The 24,597-nt window shown below is 31.6% G+C and overlaps 1 pseudogene across 1 annotated transcript; it reads right to left on the bottom strand.

Moving 5' to 3' along the window:
- Positions 1 to 5,136: 5,136 nt before the first annotated feature.
- LOC114314568 (pentatricopeptide repeat-containing protein At1g07590, mitochondrial pseudogene) lies at positions 5,137 to 23,277 on the bottom strand (annotated as a pseudogene). The gene is made up of 3 exons (XR_014357871.1): positions 23,126 to 23,277; positions 10,206 to 10,359; positions 5,137 to 6,756 (listed from the first exon to the last, which is right to left on the bottom strand). The product of XR_014357871.1 is annotated as a pentatricopeptide repeat-containing protein At1g07590, mitochondrial pseudogene (transcript).
- Positions 23,278 to 24,597: the final 1,320 nt, after the last annotated feature.

Below are 24,597 nucleotides of genomic sequence, written 5' to 3'. Positions count from 1 at the left end.
CAAATCAGTTACTTATCATTCTCAGTTACAGTTTAGCATTAATCAGAGGTAAGGGTTGTCACATATTTCCTCTTGTGTCATCGGTGTTCCATACTAGGAAGACTTGTCCCACACCCTCGCCTGAAATCTCCGTCATTGACGATAAATTTACAAAACACTCCAACAAAGATTCAAAGGCTTCTCAAAGTCAACATATAAAATGAACACAACTCACCAAAAGAGCAATTTAAATATATATGTTCTAAGGGGTTGAAATTCTTGGTAAGAAATCATTGTGGAAACATTAAGTTGAGGTGGCATGTTAGTACTTTATTGGAGTATCTAAATAAAATTTTATGGATGACATGTAGGTTCCAAAAAAATTTAAATGAAGGTAAACTAACAAGAGTGTAGGATTTTTCTAACCAAGGATAGGCAAATGACATATGGTAGTAGAAAGTAGAATCAAAACCAAAAAGAGAGAGAAGAAAAACATATATAACATAGAAAAATCAGGGAAACTATCTGTATCTACTAGATAAATTTAATTAATATTCAAAAACTGAACAACCAATTAAACAAAAGTTAGGAGTTGAAGGCACCTTCATAGATTTACACATAGAAAGGTACGGTACTGCACTAAAAAGAACTAAAGAATATCATGGAAATGGGAAAAAAGCACCACCCTGCTCCAATTTTAGGGAAATCATAAATGAAATTACAAGTCTTAAGACTTAGAAAACAGGGAATCAAAATAACAGAGGAATAAACAATTCTGGAAGCAAAGGAAACATAGTATGTACATAGACATAAACCAAGGCAAGCAATTTATTATCATGTGTCTCACTTTTAATTTGTTTTTTTATTTAACTATCCAATATGTTCCTAATGTCACCAACGTAAAAAAAGTAAACCATAGCCAAATTTTATGATATCTGAGAACAAAAGATCTGGACACCTAAAGAGAATCAATAGAAGAGAGAACCAATCAAACATTTTAGATTCTTGTTTATTCTTTTCTGGCAACATTAGAATAGATAGTTATGCTATAAAAAAAATATGCATTCTAATTTGTCAAGCGGATGTTATTCCTAACTTTTTTCCTAGAAATAGCCAAGTCATATAGCTCAAACATCAGCCATTTTAATACCAGTATGTCATTCATAGCAATGGGTTCATTCCTTCCAACTTTCCTAACACAATATTATTGTGTAAAAAAAAGGAAAAAAAATAGGAAAACAGAGAGTGGGGAGAGAGAATTCAAATGCTACATGACCAACCATAAACAAAACAATCTTCATCATGCCTTGGTTGAGTGAAGTGAGCATATATATTATCTATGTTTGTGAATGTGACATGGAAACACTATCTATGGTTATACAACTTTGTCTATTTAGGTTGTTCTTATGTAATACCCTATATTGGACAGGTTTTATTAACCTAACTTGGAGGTAGAAGACTGGAAAGGAAACTGAAAGAGACCGGGAACATTGTGCTACAAGAGGATCCTGGTGGTATCAAAGGCAGCTGGGTACACTCTGCTGGAAGGGGCTACTGGAAACACCAAAGAAGTGCTGGAAGCTTTGTCTTTTATATATTTGTGTTTTATTTTGTTGGGATGATTATCTGCTATATATTTTGGTCCATAGCTTACCCCTGCAGGCTGTGCAAGGGAGATTATATTGTAACTGTTGTGGATTTTTTGGATGTGTTCATATCCCCAATATGCATTATATAGGGCATATGAACACATTTTATTCCATGACCTGTTTGAATATCCTAGTTTTGGTATAGGGACTTGCATAGCTTAATTATATAGCTTAGCTACACAGTTTTTTGGGCAAGTTCTAGCTGTATGTTGTGGCTGTGTATGTAACTTAGTTACACAGTTTTTTTTAGCAGGTTCTAGCTATGTAATTTAATTTATCCGGCTAGTTGGTTGGTAGCTGTGTATATTGATTTTGATGGGTTAGGGCCTGGGGCATGCCCCTTGTAATCTTGTAAATTCTTTGTCTTTAATTTATGACTTATTCACTCCCCCTCCCTTTCCCCCCCCCCCCCCCTCTCCCAAAAAAAAAAGAATTAAATGTATCACACAAAACCGTTGTCGAAGAACAACTAGGTAATAAAACATGCAAGATCGATTGATCATATTCTTTCCTCTGAATAGAACTTTTGAGTCCATAAGCTTCCACATATCAAATTCACTTCATAAGGACAAGTTTAATCTAAATCTGAGTTTATAACATTGAATGTGGGTATCAAATTTCCTAATAAGAGAATACGTACAATAAGGTACTAGATATAGTATTTAAAATTTGTACGTCACATATAGAAGGATACGGATATGGTGGAGATAAGGGAAAAATTTATATTTTTTCTATATTTATATCTACAATGTAAATGAATATTACATCCATAAACAATTAAAAATATTTTTATGTGCTATGTATAGCATATCAGCTACTAATGTTACGTAACAAAGACTAAAAACATCACTAGAAGTTGTAGAAGAGGAGTGGAAATGCCTGTGGAAACTGACAATTTCAAAACCTTGAAACATCAGCAATCCGCTTTACTATATGACTCCCTAGGTCAGATGAAAATTCCTACCAAAGGAATAGATTAGAGACTTGCAAGCTCAATCAACCAACAAATATTTTCAACGTTTCAATGGTCACTTGTTAATTAATAATGTGCCCAGACCTGATCTCGACATGTCACTCAAAAAAAAAAAAAAAAAGTGTCAACCAAAAGAGAAAGATCGGAAGAAAAAAAAAAGTTAAATAAAAGAGTAACAAGATTTTAATAATTGAGATAGAGTAGCAATGTAAGCTAACCTATTGCCAGTCCAGTTGTGAAAATACTACAACATACACAAGAAATAAGACCCAAATTAATACAAATTAAAATATATATATATATATATATCTAAATTTCTTGTTTCTTCTGAGACAAATGATACACCTCATGGCCAATAACTCCCAAAATTGAAGCATAATCTGCATCTGTAGCAGTTTCTGGAGATGCCAAAACAAGCTTGGAATTGAACATCTGTCAACAACTAAGTCAGACAAACTTCAATCAAATGAAATGCATGGTAGATGGAAATAAAGAGTCAAAAAAAATTTCACGAAGCATACATTCAAGCTTTTGTTTTCCATGGCTCCCTTGAAACCAATACATGAAATAATTAGTAATTTAAAAGGGGAAAATCACAAAGCACATCAAATATTAAGGAAAACGACATACGTGAGAAGCATTGAATCTATTGAGACTTACATATTAAAATCTGGAACTGCAACAATATTGAAGAGATCCATGTCATACTGATAACCAATAAAGAGAAAACATAACCCATTAAGTAGCAATTTAACTTGAAATTCAGTAACTAATATGATGAACTGACAATGATTGATGATGATGACAGAAGTGACAAAATTCTATTATTTTTTGACAAGTAAACAATGAAAGATTATATGACAAATACACCCTTCAATCCCAGATAGCAAAATTTATATCTACTCAAAAGTTAGCCAATACAAAATTAATCCTAAAGAATGGCAATATAAGAGTTACATTGAGATACATCTCCTAAAGCAGGAAAACATACATCTGTCTCAAGACTATTCTCTGCTTCAACAATAGCAGCACCAACAGTGGCCCCAAAAGGCATACGGGCAACCTTTTGAGCCCTGGCATGAGTTTGTTTATTGTCACATGATCCAAACTGCTTTTGACTTTCATTTCTAGCAGACATTGAGTTCAGTGAACTGTAATTGGAACCAGTCTGCTGATATGGTTAAGGGGAAGGACCCGAACAAGAGAGAGCCAGCTCCTAAACCCCCCAAAACATGACACACAACCACAGGGACCCCAAATTTTTCCTTGATAAACTCAAATGTCTCACTAAACCCAAATTTTTCCCCCAACAAAAACAAAGAGAACTGCAAAATTAGCTAGACAATCTACCAATGCAACTCCAAATTTATTGCAATTTGAAGAAATTAAACCAAAAACAAGCTAAACAGGAAAGTAAACTAAATAAATCATATAAACCCTAGAGCAAGAGTGAGAAATGGGAAAATAGAGGAAGGGGGAGAGAGAGAGAGAGAACCTACCGGTTTGTATTGCGGCGGTGGCGTTGTGAGTTGCAGGGGTGGTGGCGGCGGTGGTGGTGGCAATGTGCGACTTACGGTGAGCAACGGTGGTGAGCGACTGCAGCAAGGTGAGGTTTGGTGGTGACTGGATCTCTGTGTGTGTGTGTGTGTGTGTGTGTGTGTCTGAGAGAGAGAGTGAGAGAGAGAGAGAGACAGGAAGAACCCCTGTTTTCAAAAATACTGAAAAGAACTGGGTGCCAATCTTTTGATGTTTCCCTCTAAAATTTTATATACCTTTGGTGACTAAACTTGTTGTTTGTCGCCAAAAGTTAATTTATAACGACTGATTTATTTAGTAGCCAAACATTTAATTAACAGCGACTAATATTTTAGTCGCCAAAAGTAACCATTTTGGCGACTAAACATATTTTGGTCACCGAAAGAAATATTCACCGACCAAATTTTTCATCACCAAAGATAAAAGTAAAATTTATACTTTTTATTTGGTGACTAAATTATTTTAGTAGGTAAAAATTACCTTACAACGATTAAAAAAATTTTAGTCACCGAAAATAAATATTTTCCGACCAAAACTTTGGTCGCCAAAGTTTAATAGCAAACATTATGCTAACTTTTTAGCGACTAAATTTATTTTAGTAACCAAAAACTGGTATACCATGACTAATAAAAATTTTAGTAGCCTATAACATGATCTAATGCCGACTAAAACAATTATTAGTAGCCTATTGTGGCATATTTAGCGACTATTCTTTTTTAGTCACCAATAATTAAGATGCCACTACTAAAAAAAATTAGTAGCTAAAACCATATTCAACGGCGACCAATGTAATTTTTAGTCGCCTATTCTATAACTTTTGGCTACTAAAAAAAGTTTAGTCACCAAATTTGGTCGCCAAAAGTGAAAATTGTTGTAGCGTCCAAATTTCACTAAATATAAAGCAATATCAAGCGAACAACAATCTCATTCTTCTTACTAGCTGCATACATACAATCACAAACTGTCATAACTTTTGAGCGTGTCAAACAGGTCACAGAAAGGCAAACATAACTGAACATGTATATGCCACTTCCATCAGTACTCAGCAAAAGATTTGTTGTCAAGAAAAACATGCAGTGTCAACAAACAAATAAAATTGCTAAAAACAAAAAACAAGATAATAAAATTGTGTACACTAGGAAATATACATGGATGTGAATGATGCTTTTAAGTTCCGAGAGAATGCAAAGGTTTTATAACTTCAAAAAGATTTTTAAGGGTGGATAGCAACTCAATCTGAGCTTTCTTGTAAAACCCTCCTGCATAATGATATCCTAATTACATCCATCTCTTCCATGTTCATTTTCTTCAACACACAACATAAATACAATAAACTGAAAAAATTCAACTTAACCAATCATAGCAACACACAATTAGGCTCGAAACTGCTCAATAAGTTTGAAGAGGCTATAGGTCTTGGAATCTGGCCTAGACCCTCCCAGAATCATCCTTTTCAAAAGATTTGGATCATAAATCTTGGCCTTGACATAAGCCTTAATCAAGGTATTGTACACAAAAGTATACCTAGTATAATTTGCTTTCTTCAATTCTTCAAAGAGCTTCTCAGCATTCTCTATGTCACCATTCTCAGCAAAAATTTCAACTATTGAAAGAGTAATCTCCAGCCACGGGGTTGATTTCCTGATCCTGGTACTTGCTGACAAATCATTGCCCAAATCTAGTGTTTTTAGAGCTTCCTTCATTAATCCTTCTTTCAAGCAACCAAGAGCAAGGTGTCAATATGTTATTGCATTCGGTTTGCATCCATTTTGCTCCATTTCTTCATACGGCTTAGTAGCTTTAGTAATAAACCCGAGTCTGCTATAAACAGATATCATTGAATTGAATTGCTTAGTTGATTTCAATCCTTTCTTTGACTTCATTTCCAACCAAAGCTGTTCAGCATGACTTAGTCCCCCCATCCTGCCAAATGCTTCAATCGCCACCACAAAACTCTTAGACCTGGCATAAGGAAGTTCTTGCAAAATACCCCAAGTTCGTTCTATCTCCTTCTCCTTTCCCAAATATCATACAATATAAGGACATCCAATGTTGACCAGTTATTTCTCGTTGCTGACTTCTCGACTGCTTCAACATAGGCTTCACAAACGGTGTACAGTCTTGCCACAGCATGTGCTGTTGCTAATATGCAGAAAAATATCTCTTTTGGCTCAACTTGTGCTCTCTTCATGTCACCAAATATCTCAACCAATCCTTCAATATTGTGTTGATTAGCTTCAATTTTCATCAGAATGTTGTATGTGGAAACATGCGGATCCACCTTATCAACCCTCATTTGTCTAAGGATTCTTGAGATGGCTTTCCTATGGTTCGGCAAAGAATGAAGGATAATGAGGCGGATGAAAATCAAGTGCGAAATGGGATGACCTAGTTCCCTCATTTTCTTCATGGATGCAAGTGAAAGCCTTATCATGCCTTTATCCAAGCATGCAATAACAAGATTATTGTATAGCAACTCATTTTGGAATTCGGGTGAGATGCAAGAAAAAGTTTCACCCCTTGTGATACCCCGTGAAGCTTAGTTCTAAATTCTAATAGATATGAGTAGTCTAATTCCTTTGGCCTGTAGGGCCTCTCCCTGATCACCCATTCCATCACCTGTTAAAAGTTACAGATAGATAGATGCTCAAGCTCAGACTTAATAAAACCCAAATTCTTCTTTTGTCATCATAGTGATCAAGACTTTATAAAGGGATATTAAACACCATTTAAAATGCAGAAGAGGATTCTTTCTCAAATTTACTATAAAATGTATAACAAGAATCAGTACTAAATTCTTGAACTAAAATCCTGTCACGCCCTCAAAATAAACCCATAATCCAACAATCAAAACATGCTTAGACATAAGAGAAATAAGCATAATTACATTTCATCAGAGTATTCATTACAAAATATACTACATGTTGACAACAAACGTAAATGCCCTACGGGCTTACAACTTTCCAAGTCAATACTTGGTTACAAAAGAGAGTACTAACTCTACACAAAATAAGCCCATGGCTTGATATACATGTAATACAAAAAGGAAATCACAAAAAGATGACCCGGCCACTAAGCCTCTCAAGCTACGTCCTTGGAGGTGGCATGCTACCTGTACCTGAAAATGATGTCCCATATAGGGTGAGCCAACGCCCAGTAGAGATATGCTAAACATAGTATGAGCAATAACTAAAACATTAGCATTTGATAAATGTTTAACTCACAGAAAACAATTCATAGTCCATTTCGATTACATGACAAATGTATCCATGTTTCATTCCATTTTCCATTTCTTAACCAACTTCCCAATTCATAACTCTAGCTCAGAACCTGGCCATATACTTTGAATGAGATTACATCTCATATCAATAATACCTCCATTTCTATTGTGATGACAACTAAAATTAAACATTTCGTACTTCACATTTGATACACATAGTTGTTGTATCAATCTCAGACAAAAACACTTCCATACTTCACAAATGATACACATTTTGGTGCTGTATCAATATCAAACGAGACACTTCTATACTTCACAAATGATACACATTTTGGTGTTGTATCAATATCAAACAAATATCCGATTTAGAGGTCCATCCCCCATCTTTTCCTAAACCGTGGAGTACATCTCTCATCTCCTCCCACACAATACAATGTATATAAACAATTATCATATACAAGTTCACTCAATCAATACACAATTTTGTTGTATTATATCAACCGCCATATTCGATGGCTTACTCAATTGATTAGTTTTAGTTTGCCTAATCATCATACATTGTCTACAACAATCAAAACTACCCTTCACAGGTAGCCCAAAGTAATTATTTCTAAACAGATAATAAATGCATCAATAGATATATAATCAATACTTTCAAAAGTGAGTGATTAATAAAATCCAACTCCACCGTTCCATCTCATTATGAGCCAATTTCATTATATTCAACTCAATTTCATAATTCCCAACAAATGTCATTATTTGCATAAATGACCCCATCATACCCAAACATGGCATTTTCCCCCTTCTTCCAATATTGACCCAAAGGTCCAAATATCAACAACTAACATCAATAACCTCCTTTTTAAACCCAAAACAATTATATATGAGCTAAGAGAATAAAACCCCTCTTTTCAAAATAGCACATTTCAAAACCCTAACTTCCCCAAGCCAAACCATTTAAACAAAAGCTCAATATCTAGGTTAAAGCTCATAACGGTGAGTAGGAATCCCTACCTCAAATTCGGAGCTCAAAGGAGGAAGATGAAGAAATTCGAAATGCTCCAAATCCTAATATTTTCGGATCAAAACGTAGCCCTTAACGATCCCCACACTTTTTACAAAGGCCCAAGGGTAGAGAATCACTCCTACTAGATCAATCCTAAGAGAGAAGGGAGAAAGTAGTGAGAGAAGCTCTAAAAAATGGCTTTTGGGAAAAGTAAGAGAGAGAGTGGAAGTTGAAAAGTGGTTTAAAATCACCCAGCTGATATCTGATATATGTATGACCCGCTCGAGCGGAGAATAGGACGCTCGAGCGTCAAGCACAAAAATTGGACCTGCTCGAGCGTAAAGGGTACCCGCTCGAGCGTCAAGACACAACTGCAAAACACACCCGCTCGAGCGCAAAGGAAAAGTCGCTCGAGCGTAGACTTCCCCCTTCCAGTATTTTTACCGACAATGAACTACCCGCTCGAGCGCCAAGATACCCGCTCGAGCGCGACCCGCTCGAGCGTAAGAAAATCCGCTCGAGCGTGAAAAACACATCTGCAGAAGTTTTGTAGAGGCACAAAATGCTGAGAGTGTGTAAACCCCGCTCGAGCGCAAGAAAACCCGCTCGAGCGAACAACCAAAAATCAAACTACGCTCGAGCGCAAAGAGACCCGCTCGAGCGTACCACCAAAATTCTAGGCAACAAGGAATGAGACTAAAGCTCAACCAACCTGTTCGAAACACACCCAATATATCCTAAAACTCAAACACACGGAATTAAAAGATAACAACAGGATATACAACCACCAACTCCACGGAACCTAAGTCCGGAATACAACAATCAAAGAAGGGAAACCGGGATCGCTATAAATCCAATACAAACTAATAAGATGGGAATTCTAAAAAACTACAGCAACGATGGTTTGCCACTTCATCAAAATAAAAGTTGCAAGTTAGACCACATGTTTGAAAATCAAAATGAAGATCATGCTTTGGTCTCAAAACAATGATGAATATGATGAGGCTGAGTTGTACAGAATATTGGGCAGTCCACAAGATGACCCAGAAATCCAACAAGATGTTCAAGTTTTCCTTTCATAAACTATTGGAGAAGACCCACAAAATCAATTACAGTGGCAATGCAGTTTGTCAATACATTTCACTACAACATAATGCGTACAAGGTTAAGTCAATGGAGAAGAACATTCCCTGCATTTCACCTCATTATGCAACTGGCACAATTCTTTCAAGCATATATACAAACAGATACTGAGCTTATATGCTTTGTACACTTATTAAGCCAAAGAACCAACACCATACACCATTGCCTTAACAGCCAAACATAACACTGCCCACCGTAGATGTAAGCTTCATATGTATACATATATATGGCCTCGTTTGGAAACCTGGCCATTTTAGTTGATTTTTTGGCTATTTTATAAGATGAATGTTCAGGATGATTTGTGAATTTTTTTGCAGTTAAATAGATGGTTGTGAGAGAAAACGTGATTGATTGATTGATGTGTAGAATGTGATATTTTGTCATATTAACTATTTTTGTTCTTTTTATCTTTATTGGCTATTTTAGCTAACAAAGCTATTCCCAAACAGGGCCATATACTAATCAAAAAAAAAAAAAAAAAATAGGGCCATATATGTAAGTTGAACATTGCCTGCATTTCACCTTATCATGCAACTGGCACAATTTTTTGAAGCATATAAACAAACAGATACTGAGCATAGTTTCTTTGCACGCTTTTAACATAAAAAGAGCCAACACCATTGCCTAAAAAGCTAAAAATAACACTACCCACCATTGATATATGCGCCATATATATATAAAGGAAGAGAAAAGAGCGACCTCGAGAGCGCGTTTGTTGAAATGGAGCTTCCTGAAACGGTTGATGGCGTGAAAGACATGGGCTCTGTGAATGGGAAATCCGTCACCCATCCAGCTCTGGAAGGCAGACCCAACAAGCTCTGTTCTTGGGAGCTTCTCAATCCTCCAACACAAGCTCTTGGGTTATTCTTCTGAACTCTCATTATCAGAGGAAAATTTATTATTATTAGGGGTGAGAGTGGCGAAGGTGAAACTTGAAGAATGCAATTGGGTGGTGGCAGAGAAAGAGATGGGAAGAGTTCCATCCAAAGACCCTCCCCTGAAGCAGAAGGGCCACTGATTTCATGCTTAACAATTACCAAAACCTAATCATCATAAAAGTCAATGGTTTGGGAGTTGGAATTCATTTTGTTTATTCTTTCATGGAATCATACAAACCAAGTAGGAAATTTCGGAGATGTGGGTGTAATTATGATTGGCGGAGGAAGCTAATGTTTTTATTTATTTTTTGATTTTAATATATATATATATATATATTTTTTTTTACGTGAATGACTTTCATTGGCAAACTTATGACATAGATTATTCAAATTCTCAATGTGAATCTGAATTAAAACTCAACCAAATTAAAACTCATAAAAGAGGTACCAAGAAGTATAGAGAGATGAAGTGGGGAGTGGAGCGCATCCACTTTACCACTAAAACCTTTGTTTTGGAAAGAATTGTTTTAGGGAAAATGTTTGACGTCGTTTTGACAGTTTTAAACCATTTGAGCCACTGATTTTGTGGCCTTCTAGCATTGCCGTTGTTTTAGTTTGACCTCTTAGTTATTTTGTTTGGCAAAAAAAATTTTGTTTGAAATGAATTTTTAATTTTTTTTTTTAATTATGTAAGAAAATAAGTAAAATGATTATAGTTTGAATATAACATTTTATCATATTGATTTTTAAATTTATTTTGTCTTTTAGGGGTTGTTTGGGATGACCTAAATAAGTGCACTTTTTATTTTTTTACGAAAAGATGTGCAGAAAAGTAGAGAAATGATGTGATGGAAAAAAGATAAAAAGATAAAAAGTGTGTACTTATTTAAGATAGCCAAACTTGGCCTTAGTGAGCTAAATTACTCTCAATCATCTTGCTAAACAGGGCCTAAAAACAACATTTTCAAGATTTCAATCACCTTATTTGGTTTTAGAAAATTGAGCTCACCTTTTAAAAAATTAAGTTTTTTATTTTCTGTATTTTTTGTTTTTAGTCAAAAAATTTAATATTTTAAGAATTTTTTATTTTTTTAGATGCAGCTAACATAAATACACTTAAAAAGTATAATATTTATTAAAAAAAAATTTAAAAAAATTTATCAAATACAAAAAATACAAAAATTTAGTTCATTTTCATATTCTTGTATATTTATTGAATTTTTTACAATTTGTTTTCACAAATATTTACTTTTGAGTGCATCTAAGTTATGTACATTTAGAAAATAAAATTTTACTTAAAGTATTACAAAAATTACCTTTAAAAAATACGCAAAAATGAAAAATATGATTTTCAAAAAATCAATCAAAGCTAAACAAGTGAATCTTCTCCCCCAATTTTACTTTTGAGTAATATCATACTAGCATAGATAACCCGTGCTATGCACGAGATTAAATGATGATTAATAAATTTAATTTTTAATTAATTGAAAATAATTTTTTTTTTAAGAAAAAACAAATAAGTAAATTTTAGTTATTTTTAACTAAGTGGTTGTTTGAAATTAATATTTTAAATGACTTTTTGACTATTTTAAGAGATAAGAAAAGTTATTGTGTTTGAGAATGATTTTTTTAATTATATGAGAAAACGTGAAGAAAATTCATTAAGAAAATTATTGAGTTTGGCTAAGAATATGAAGTTAATCTCACTCCATGACTTGAATCAGTAAAATCTTATAAAATTAATTTAAAGAATCATATTTGTTTCTAAATTAAATAATTTGAAAAATATTAGCATATCTTGATTATATTTTCTGATCTCTATCTTATAAGATTATCTATATAGAAACAAATTTACAATATTTAGGTTGAATAAGTCATTTGATTTGCCTCTATGATTTTATGAGTTTACATGCTATTTGTGAGCTCTTCAAATTAGTTAGAGATTTGAAAAATTATGAGCATTTTTTTTAAATGGAAAAAACAACTTTATTAATGAAAACAAATTATAGAAATATTGAATCAAATATCAATAAATACATTTGTGAGTTCTACATATTAGTTAGAGATTTGAAAAAAAAAATTATGAACGAATGATAAGCATAGAGTTACTTTTTTCCACAAAAAATAAATAAATAAATAAAATTAAAATTAAAATTAAAATAAACAAAAATCATAATGGTCATAATCATGCACCTATAATATTACGGCAATGATACATACCACTAAAAGTGGTGCTCTAAAGCACCACTAGTGAGTTGGCACACACTTAAAAAAAAAAAAAAAAGCAATTATAAAAAAAAATAAAAATTATTGAAATATGGGCATTACCAAAACTAAGAAGTAATATCATAATAATATGATAAATAATATAGGGGCATTTACATACAAGTCTCATATGGTGAACTTATAATCCATTAAGTCCTACATAAAATTATTTGCTCCTTCAAGTCCCATTAATTTTTAATAGACCAATTTATCCTTAATTTACCCTTCTAAGACCTCCATCACTGCCAAATGTCTTACTACATGTTTGGTGTGAAAAGTTGATGTCTTCCCTAATAACAACAACAAAACATGTCGTTCTCTCTCATTTGTTTTCTTTTTCTTTTTTTTCCAGACTCCCTCTTTCACATATAAAAAATAGAGCCCAAGCTTTTTGACTTTGGTTCTCTCCTTATCTATCTCAACACCATCAACACCTGCCTCTACTCTCACACCATCATCGTTCTTCTCCACCATGCCAAATCAAAGCTCGCCTTCTCGATTTCCATATTCGATCACTAGTTCTCGAAGCTCTCTCTTTGTACCCACCAAATATACAACATCCTAAGTTCATCATCATCATGGATAATGTGGTTTCAGACCTAATCCCCTCACATCCGCCATTGGTCACTACGAGAGCTTGGGGGAAAATGATGATTCTAGGTTCAACTGGGTTTGTCCTTTAAATGAGTGGGGACTCGATCACATTAAACTACACCTCCAAGACCACTTATTCCCCCAAAAGAGGTATTTCATTATCATCGTGCCATTTTCAATGGTTGTGCAAAAACTAAGAAATTTTCATAAACAATGGTCGTGTAAAATTAAGAAATTTCTCTATTTTTTATAGTTTAAAAATTGAGAATATTATTAGTTTAAAACTGAAAAAATTATAATATTCTCAGTTTTAACACCAAAAAAAAAAACTGAAAAATTTCTCAGTTTTATTGGATATTTTTGCAAACTGAACTCATTCTCAAATTTAAATTAAGAACATTCTCAGTTTTGGAATTGAAAATATCTCAGTTCTTACCTACAAACCAGATCTCCTGCCCTATCTCTTTAGTCGATTTCATATGCTCTGTTCTGAACCTTGAAATTGAGCAATCAAGCATTTTAAGGGTTGTAGTTACACACACACACACACACACAAAGTTGTTGCAAACTGAAGTGATCAAGGAAGAGAATAGATCGAAACGAAAGTGTAAAATGTTGAGGCATCACAAACCTCCAACTTAAAAATCTTCGGATAATTCAAACGATCATTATCATCAAATGTTTGAAAAGATCCATGAAGATGCAGACTCTACTCCTCCTCTTAGTCGTAAAATTTCTTAGAGACGTTCCAAGTCCTCTTCTTTCTCTAAAGTTGCATCTCTAATACGTTAGATTCAAAAGGGCATGAACGTCAATTGCATTCCAAAATGGGACTTGTGCGTCCAAAAACTATTGCACAGGACTTAAACTACCACAACTACTATCATTGGGACTTTTACGTAATTAATCCAATAATATACTAGTTAATGCTAATTTAAGCAAAAACATGATCTCACATGCATAAATGATGATCCAAATGATTTTCAAGGAAAATTCCAAATGATTTCTAACTCTACATCTTAGGGACTTCTATGAAAAATTTCAAATGATTTGTAACTCTATATTGAAACCACAAAAAAGAAAACAAAAGAAAACTTCCCAAAAAAATTTTTAAAAAAATTAATATTACTCATATGTATGATGATCTATACACTACAAGAAAAGGTGCCTATTGCAACGTTTCTTTTATGGCGTGTATGAAAAACAAAAAAATTAATATTACTCATATGTATGATGATCTTAGGGACTTCTATGAAAAATTCCAAATGATTTGTAGCTCTACAAAAAAAAAAAAAACAAAAACAAAAACAAAAACAAAACAAAACAAAAACAAAAACAAAAACAAAAACAAAAACAAAAACAAAAATTTTAGATAACAAAAAACACAAACAAACAAACAAACAAAACTTACATGTTGTCAAACTAAGTGACCGTCATCGTAAATTTTGCTTAAAATAGTGAAGTTAGAAAATAATCAAAACAAACCACTTAAAATCAAAAAATAAACATATAAATATAAACTAAAAACTCTAAAATGCTACAATCATAAAAATATTATAATATGTCATGGGTTAATATCTGCAATTAAAAATAATAATAATATTTAAATCTGCATCATAAAAATTGATAAAACAATTGAAACAAATGTTAATGTTGCAATGAAGAAGCTATTGAAATCTTTGGATGGTATAGTTGCTATGATTATTTATAGTTTTTGAATTAACAATATGTGCTGTACGTTTTTTTTTATTTTTTTCAAATGATTACATCTATACTATATATATAGGTACATAATAATGTATAATATAGATAAACATGGAATAATAGGAAATTAAAATCATAAATTATGGTATTTACCATAAAATTATTCTCTTTTAATTGAATTTTAAAATAGGTTAATATATTCTCTGTTTGAAAACTATAAATCATGGAATAATTAACTAATAGAATTTTTTTAAAAAAATTAAAATTAAGAAAATAAAAAAAATTAGATATGGAATTTTGAAAGTGTGGTAAGACTTTTCGTAACAGATAGATATAAATATAGATGAATTTTTCTAAAATATTTTATTATTTTTAATTTTGAGTGTAACACAAGTTTTTTGCAATTTGTAACATATGTATCCCTAGCATTGTTAGTAAATATATAAGTATACTTAACATTGTTGTATATATATATATATATATATTTGGTGAGAATAAGAGATGTGAAAATTTATTCTAAAGAAAAATTATGTGTATGAAAAGATAGAAATATATGTGCATTATGAAGTCAATCTTAAATATTTGAAATTTGACATCTTTATTTTCTTATCCTGGCGAATTGTTTCCTATATTTAATAGCAAAACAAATATGTATTTTGAATATTTTCTTTAAAAAATCATAAATCATAGGGCGAATTACACTAACGATCCTTGTAGTTCAGGACTTGTGTCACTTTGATCCCTGACTTTTCAATTGTAATACATTTGACCATAAATTTTGGCTCTTGTTCCAAATAAAGACAACCAAAGATGTTTCTTTTGCAAACAGTCAATTTCAAGGGCAAAGTTGTCATACAATTTATTTTGTGTTGGTTAACTTATATGTTGTTTGAAATGTAATGACTTTTTTTTTAATGAATAATGTTCGAAATTTCTTGGTTATAAAATTATATTTGGTTTGATTTTTAGAATCTATTTTCAGAAAATTTTCCTAAGAAATTAAAATTAAATTGGTGAAAAAGAATTAAAAACGCATCATTTTTATATAATTTTATCTTCTGGGAAGGTAGAAATAATTTTTTTAAATAATTTTTTTTGATTTTTAGGACTGGTTTGGCATGTTATAAAAAAGGTAAAAAGTCAAAAAGCTACTAAAAAAGTAAAAAAGTTATCACTATTCACAAATTAAAAATATAAAAAAATTAATTTACACAAAAAAAGTACAATCCAACTTTACACAGGGATGGTACTGAAGTGACGGAGAAAATTACACAGGTGCACTGTGATGGTACAAATTACAAATTAGATATATATATTCATTAAGTTGGAGGGTACTGTTGGGCCCATGGGGGCCCACCACAGGTTCCATTTCGATAATCCGAACCATTCAATGTGTAGAACTCGTCAAGCACTATATGCCTATAAAAAATCATGTTGATCGGTTATGGATAGCTATGTGATCAAATTAGATTTTTGTTAGCCATTTATTTTTCACCGTCATTTTTTTTATACAAAACTGTTTTGATTAGATAGCTATCAATATCTGATCAACATGATTTTTTACAAACATATAATACTCGACGAGTTCTACATATTAGACGATTTCGATTATCAAAACGGGTGTCGTGGTGGGCCCCCATGGGCTGAACAGCACCGCCCAGTCCAATCTCAGACTATAGGCAATCTACTCTTATATTTGTTTCCTGCACACCGTCTGGCTTCCTGGACCATCCAAGTCAGTAGGCATTTCATTATAGTAGGGATAAAATGATAATTTTGCTATTTTATATAATATTTTAATATATATTTTTTTTGTAAAAAATCAAAAAATTATCCCAAACAACCATATATATTTTTTCATCTACTTTTTAGTCCAAAAAGTCAAAAAGTACACTTGTTTAGGACATCCTAAACAAAAGAATAGACGATCTAAATAAATACACTTTTTAACTTTTTATAAAAAGATATGCAGAAAAATAAAAAAGTAATGTGACCCAAAAAATATAAAAGATAAAAAAATGTGTATTTATTAGCTTTACCCAAACCAAGCCTTAGTTTTGTTAAATTAGTTTCTATTTTTTTCAAAAATCAAGGCGACAATTTTGATATCGTTATTAAACCAATCCATCAAATCAAAAAATCTAAAACTAAAAATATTTCATATATTAACAGATCGATTACACATTAAAAGCTTAATAACCATCTATTACATGATAACCATCCAAAAAATAATAAAAACAACTACTCATTACTTAATCATCATCCAAACACATATTAAAGATTAATTTGGTAAAAAAAAAAAATGTAAAAAAATATCATTTTATCTTTGGTGGGTAGAAATAACTTTTAAAAATTCCAAAATAATTTTTTGATATTTATTTTTGGAAAAATGCTTGAGAGCACTAAAAAGGGATCACTAGAGGGAGCACTAATGATATGGCAGTGGGTCCCGCCCACTTTCTATGCCTTGTTTTTATTTTTTTATTATTTTTTTTCCATTCCCAATATATTAGTGCTATTAGTGGTCTAAATCATTGTTGTTATTTTTGTCAAACTAGTCTATATTTTATAAAATTGATGACTTAATAGAGTAACAATGTCTTCAATTGTCTTTATTTGAAACGAGATTCAAAATTCATAATCAAATGTATCACAATTGAATGGTCAGAGACTAATTAACAAGTCTCAAACTACAGAGACTGTTAGTGTAATTTATCCTAAATCATGAATTAATTTAAAGTTTTATTTTTATATATAGTTAAATAGAAACTAGTCAATTGAGATTTTCTTAATTATTTAAATTGAAAAAAAAAAAGAAAAAGAAATTGAGATTGAGCATGTGGAGCTCTCACATCTCTTCTCATTAAAAACTCCATTTTTTAAATATATAGTATAGATAGATATGCTTGCATGAATAAATTTCTTATCAACTTTTTTTTTAATTATATTTTGATCGGCAAAAATCAATTGTTAGTTATTAGATTAACAAATGAAAGTTAGCCTTCCCACTCTTTGCAAAAGTATATCAAATGTTTGCCTCCTTAATTAAACTCTTCATAAGAAAAGTGAACTTATGTCACGACCCGCTTCTCGTAATCAAGGGTTAAGTATCGTGCTGGCCAGTAATTGAAGTTATCTCTGGCCAATTCTTGAACAAATTAATAAACGCGAGCGGAAATAATATTTAAGTAAAGGTACCAAAATAATCATCGAAACTTCTTTTTTTTTACAAAATTTATTGACCAAAAAGGCCAAAAATTTACATAAAAAACTATCATAAAAGTGCTATGTGTGTCTAATCCGCAGTCTCACATCAAAGACTTTTCTAAAAGTTATTTCTGAATTGTATTGTTTCCTGAAAATTGGTAAACAGCTATAAGCACATGGCAAAGTGAGAAATATTATGTCAAGAGTATAAGGGACACAAAATAACCATAGATAGTTATGTAACTTAAATATTTAAGATAACTTAGTCTGAACAAATAATCATTTAAGTAGCAAAACTGAGATTATGTAAATAAATAACCATAACTACGGTACTGAACAGAATAGAACATAAGTCACAAGAGTGACAGTCAAAACAGAGGTATGGATTTAACAGGTGGCTCGTATGGATTATAGAGATGACTCCTACAATAGTGTAGCATTTATCTCTGCACAGAACAGAGGTCCATAGATCCATGACCATAGAGGGCCACAAAGTGACCAAATAGAGGCCAATGGTTATTTAAATTCCCCAAGGCGTGAGACTCCTGTGGTGGTACTTACAAAACATAATTATTTATAAGATCATAGTCAAATATTCTTTAAAATATAAACAAACATATCCGTGGGTTTCATTTTAAACAAATATAGTTCAGAAATTAATCTACGTAACTGAAATATTTATAGAACATAACTTATATTAATATAACTAATAAAATACAATTTGTATAAAATAAATTATGGTAACTCAAAACATTCGTAAAGTATATTATAGTGCCTCAAAGTATAATATAATTTATCTTAAAATTAATATTTCACTCTTTCTTTCTATTATCAAAGTCTTGTTGATAGCATTTTCGTCCCCTTTCGTTATTTATTTTTCGAATAATGCTTGGGACCCCCTTTTGGGGGTCACCCCTCACCCCCTTTGCCACGTGGCAGGGGGTGATTGGTGGAGCAGGAAAAAAAAGAAAAAGAAAAAGAAAAGGTGACCAATAAGAGAGAGAGGGGGTCAAAAGGGGTGGGGAAAAAAGGGGATGGATCCTTACTCTTTTTTTCTTCTTGTTCACAGCCCCACACCTCCTTATATACTACTGTGTAGCACTTGCTTAACAAGTTCTGGGGTGACACGTAATACCCCCACGTAGCCTTCCGATATTACAGCTATTATTACACTCTAGATTTGAAGCTTATCCTTCCGATGGATAAGTTTAAATAGTTGCTTAATTATATTTGGGCCCAAATCTTAAACTATATATATATATATATATATTTTGATAATATATAATCCCTAATTTAATTACACTTTATCTCATACACCCATAACATTTAATATTTTATTTTACTCTTACGGAATATTTAATTAAACATTTAAGTTTTTGCTCATTTATAATTAAATAATACTAATATAAAATTTAAAGGACAACTTAAATTTTTTGGGTTGTTACAACTTACAATCTTTTCTCCTTTTAAAAATTTCGTCCTCGAAATTTGCCATATGTGTAAGTTATCCACTGCGCACTTTGATAAATATATCTATCAAGAATAAATTTGATGATTAATCTGATATAAAATACTGCTAAATCATTACCTCAAAAAAAATTTACCAAAATAACTCATTGTTGATTTGTCAAAAACTATTTGGGCCAACAATGAGAAATAATGGGTGGCTTTAAAAACTTTTCATTGGTTTTATTTCAGAAAATAAAAAAAATAAAATAAAAACATAATTAAACAAGCGACTGGAAATGAAATGACAGAATCATCTGCAAGAGTTGAAGGAATTTGAGATGAACTTCCAATTCTTTTATCCGTGAGTCTTCCATTGATAGAAAATAGTTTCAAAATTATTATCTTTAAAATTTGAACCTACTTGTAAAAAGTCGGAATGATTTTTTTTTTTTTTTTTTGAATACTGAACTGTAAATTATATGTATTTAATTATATTTTAATTTTGGTGGGTGCTTGAGCCCGACACCCTCTCTTTATTTTCCTTCTTTTGCTATAACAAATATAAATTATATCTAATATCCTTCACAAATAATGCACAAAAAATAAATAAATTATTAATTAATATACATATATATATATATATAATCATATAAAATTATAATATAATTAAATAATTAAATAATTACCCGCTATTCTACTTCTTAAATGTGCGTGTGTCCTATACTCCAATGATATATATATATATATATATATTTTAATTTAGTTATTTTTTTCATAAACCATTGCTCTGATACCACTTGATATGACCCGCTCTCCGTATCTAATGGTTAATCATCGTGATGGCCAATAATTGAAGTTACCTCTGGCCAATTCTTGAACAAATTAATAAACGCGAGCAGAAATAATATTTAAGTAAAGGTACCAAAATAATTATCGAAACTTCTATTTTTTTACAAGATTTATTGACCAAAAAGGCCGAAATTTACATAGAAAACTATCATAAAAGTGTTATGTGTGTCTATTCCGCAGTCCCGTATCTAAGACTTTTTCAAAAGCTATTTTTGAATTGCATTGTTTCCTGAAAATTGGTAAATAGCTATAAACACATGGCAAAGTGAGAAATATTATGTCACGAGTATAAGCGACACAAAATAATCATGGATAGTTATATAACTAAAATATTTAAGATAATTTAGTCTGAACAAATAATCATTTAAGTAGCAAAACTGAGATTATGTAAATAAATAACCATAACCATGGTACCGAATAAAATAGAACAGATGTCACAAGAGTGACAGTCAGAATAGAGGTACGGATTCAATAGGTAGCTCGTACAGACTATAGAGGTGGCTCCTACAATAGTGTAGCACTTATCTCCGCACAACACTTTACTCCGCACATAACAGAGGTCTATAGATCCATGGCCATAGAGGGTCACAAAGTGATCAAACAGAGGCCAATGGTTATTTAAGTCCCCCAAGACGTAGGACTCCCGTGGTGGTTCTTACAAAACATAATTATTTATAAAGTCATAGTCAAATACTCTTTAAAATATAAATAAACATATCTGTGGGTTTCATTTTAAACAAATAGAGTTCATAAATTAATCTACGTAACTAAAATATTTATAAAACATAACTTATATTAATATAACTAATAAAATACAATTTGTATAAAATAAATTATGGTAACTCAAAACATTCATAAAATATATTATGGTGACTCAATATTAAAATTAATACATCACTCTTTCTTTCTACTATAAAAACCTTCTTGATAGTATTTACATATTTGTTTATAAGGTTGTAGTCAAATATTTTTTAAAATTTAAACAAACATATCTATGTGTTTCATTTTAAATAAATAGAGTTCAGAAATTAATCTACGTAATTGAAATATTAATATAACTTGTAAAACATAACTTCTATAAAATAAATTATGGTAAGTCAAAATATACATAAAATATATTATGATAATTCAAGATATAATATAATTCACCTTTAAATTAATACCTCACTCTTTCTTTCTACTACAAAAGCCTTCTTAATAGAATTTTCGTCCTTTTTCCTTGCTTATTTTTCTTCTTCTTGTTCACAGCCCCACACCTCCTTATATACTATTGTGTAGCACTTGCTCAACAAGTTTTGGGATGACACCTAACACCCCACGTAGCCCTCCCATATCACAGCTATTATTACACTCTAGATTTGAAACTTATCTCTCTAATGGATAAGTTTAAATAGTTGTTTAATTATATTTGGGCCTAAATCTTAAATTAATTATATATTCTCTTTTTTTTTTATAATATATAATTCCTAATTTAATTACACTTTATCTCATATACTCATAATATTTAATATTTTATTTTACTCTTACGAAATATTTAATTAAACATTGAGGATTTTTTTCATTTATAATTAAATAATACTAATATAAAATTTAAAAGACAACTAAAATTTTTGAATTGTTACAACTTATAATCTCTCCCTAAGTACTAATATAAAATTTAAAAGACAACTTAAATTTTTGAATTGTTACAACTTATAATCTCTCCCTAAGAATTAAGCCCTTAGAAAAGTCATTATACACAAAAATTATAATATTTATATGAATAAATATATATAACATTTTCTTTTGACTTCTGATAAAATTACATACGCTTTGTACAGGGGGACCGTGCTATCACAACACCCGCTGTGACGGCTCGATTTAGGCTTGGATGATTTTATTTTAATAATTCAAGTCATTTATATTAGGGTTAATTATAGAAAAAAGTCAGAATTTCACATGTTTTTCAATTTAAATTTTAAAATTTTAATTTTGACAAATTAAATCTTAAAATTTTATCCTTGTTTTAATCTGGTCTCTCCGTCCATCTCTGTCATATTAAACTAACAGAAATCCAGACATAATTTAAAATTCAAACCCACATGTTCAATCACCTGTATCTCTCTCATCGTAATTCCATTTCGCCTTATTTTTATGTCGTTGGATTTAACTCATAGCCTAATTTTTATTCCACTCGTCATACGCCTTGTTCCGCATCTTTTTACTTGCCATCGGAACTCTGAAAGTTGGCCAAAAATAAAATTTTTGTCTCTTTGAGCAAAATTTTTTGATTCAAATCCACATATTCAAGCACTTATATCTCTTTCATCGTAACTCTATTCCACCTCATTTTTGTGTCATTAGATTCAATTCATGGCCTAGTTTTTATTCCACACCTTATATGCATGTTCCACGTCTTTTTGCATGCTGTTAGATCTCTGAAATTTGGCCAAAAATAAGCTTTTTCTCTCTTTTTTTTTTCTTCTCCTCCGCAGCTCCTCCTCCGCAGCTCCTCCTCCTGCCTTGCTACTTCTGCTTCAAAAGTATTTTTTTGAACTTTTGGTTTGTTAATTTGCCCAATTCTTTGTATATATATATATATATTCAAATGATCAAAACCCGTTATGAAAATAAAAAAGAGATCAAAATCTAGAAGTGCATATATATATATATATATATGTATAGATGGAGGACCTTTCTAGGAGTAGATGGAGAGGGACAATGAAGGCAGCAGCAAAGACAACACGATAGGCAATCAAGACCCTCATGCTCATTCCAATACTCGAAGCCAGTTTGTAGAATATACTGTTTCCTGCCAATGCAGCTTGAACCACCACCATCATCATCGTTGGCTTCAACTCATGTATAGTGTTCGCTATCTTCCTCATCTCTCTCCACCCACAATGCCAACTCTCTCTCTCTCTCTCTCCCTCTATATATACATATGTATAGTTCTTGAGAGAGCAAGAACAAGCAAGAAGATCGAGAACAAACTTCATCTTCTCGCTTGATTGTTTGGAATTCAATTGAAAAAGAAAAACAACCACACACAATGAATATATATATATGGGGAGGGGGGTAGAGTGAGAGAGGGAGAGAGAGAGCCAAAGTAACTAATTGTTCAATAATGATGATGAAGCAGTAGCAGCGAGGCAGTATGAGGAGCCACAGAGGAGGAAAAATCTTATTTTTAGCCAACTTTCGGAGATCCGGCGACATTCAAAAAGAGGTGAAATAAGGCATACGAGAGGCGGAATAAAAATTAGGCTATGAGTTGAATCTAACATCGTGAAAATGAGGTGAAACGAAGTTCCGACGAGGGAGATACAAGTGTTTGAAGATGTGAATTTGAATCTGAAAATTTTACCCAAAGAGAGAAAAATCTTATTTTTGGCCAATTTTCAGAATTCCGACAGCAAGTAAAAAGATGCGGAACAAGGCGCATGAAGAGTGGAATGAAAATTAGGCCATGAGATGAATCTAACGATGCAAAAATGAGATGAAACAGAGTTACGACGAGGGAAATATAAGTGTTTGAATATGTGAGTTTGAATCTGAAATTCTGTTTAGATCTCCGTTAGTTTAATAAAACAGAAATGGACGGAGGGGCCGGATTGAAACATGGATGAAACTCTAGGGTTTAATTTGTAGAAATTGAAATTTTGGAGTTTAAATTAAAAAACACACGAAACCCTAGGTTTTTTTTTTTTTTTTTTGCAATTAACCCTTTATATTATAAAATTTAGGATAAATTATACAAATAGTCCATGTAATTTACACGATATATCAATTTGATCCATGTTTCAATTTGCTTGATTTTGTCCATTAATTTAACGAATTGTGTCATTTTAGTCCAATAAATAACAGTTATTAAGTTTTGGTATATAGAAAGTCAAACTATGTGTCAATTTGGTTCATTTAGCTTATACAATGTGTCAATTTGATCCCCGTTAAAATCGAGCAAATTAAAATAATATAGACTAAATTAATACATTGTGTAAACTACAGGAATCAAATTGACACATTGACACATTGTGTAAACTTTCCGTTCACCGAACTTAACAACTGTTATTTATTAGACTAAAATGATATAATCTATTAAATTAAGAAACAAAATCGAGCAAATTAAAACAACAGGGACCAAATTGACACATCGTATAAACTAT

Source organism: Camellia sinensis, chromosome 2 (genome assembly GCF_055761805.1).
Source record: "Camellia sinensis isolate YWXY chromosome 2, ASM5576180v1, whole genome shotgun sequence".
NCBI classification, from domain to species: domain Eukaryota; kingdom Viridiplantae; phylum Streptophyta; class Magnoliopsida; order Ericales; family Theaceae; genus Camellia; species Camellia sinensis.
This window is presented reverse-complemented; position numbering and strand designations above follow the sequence as displayed.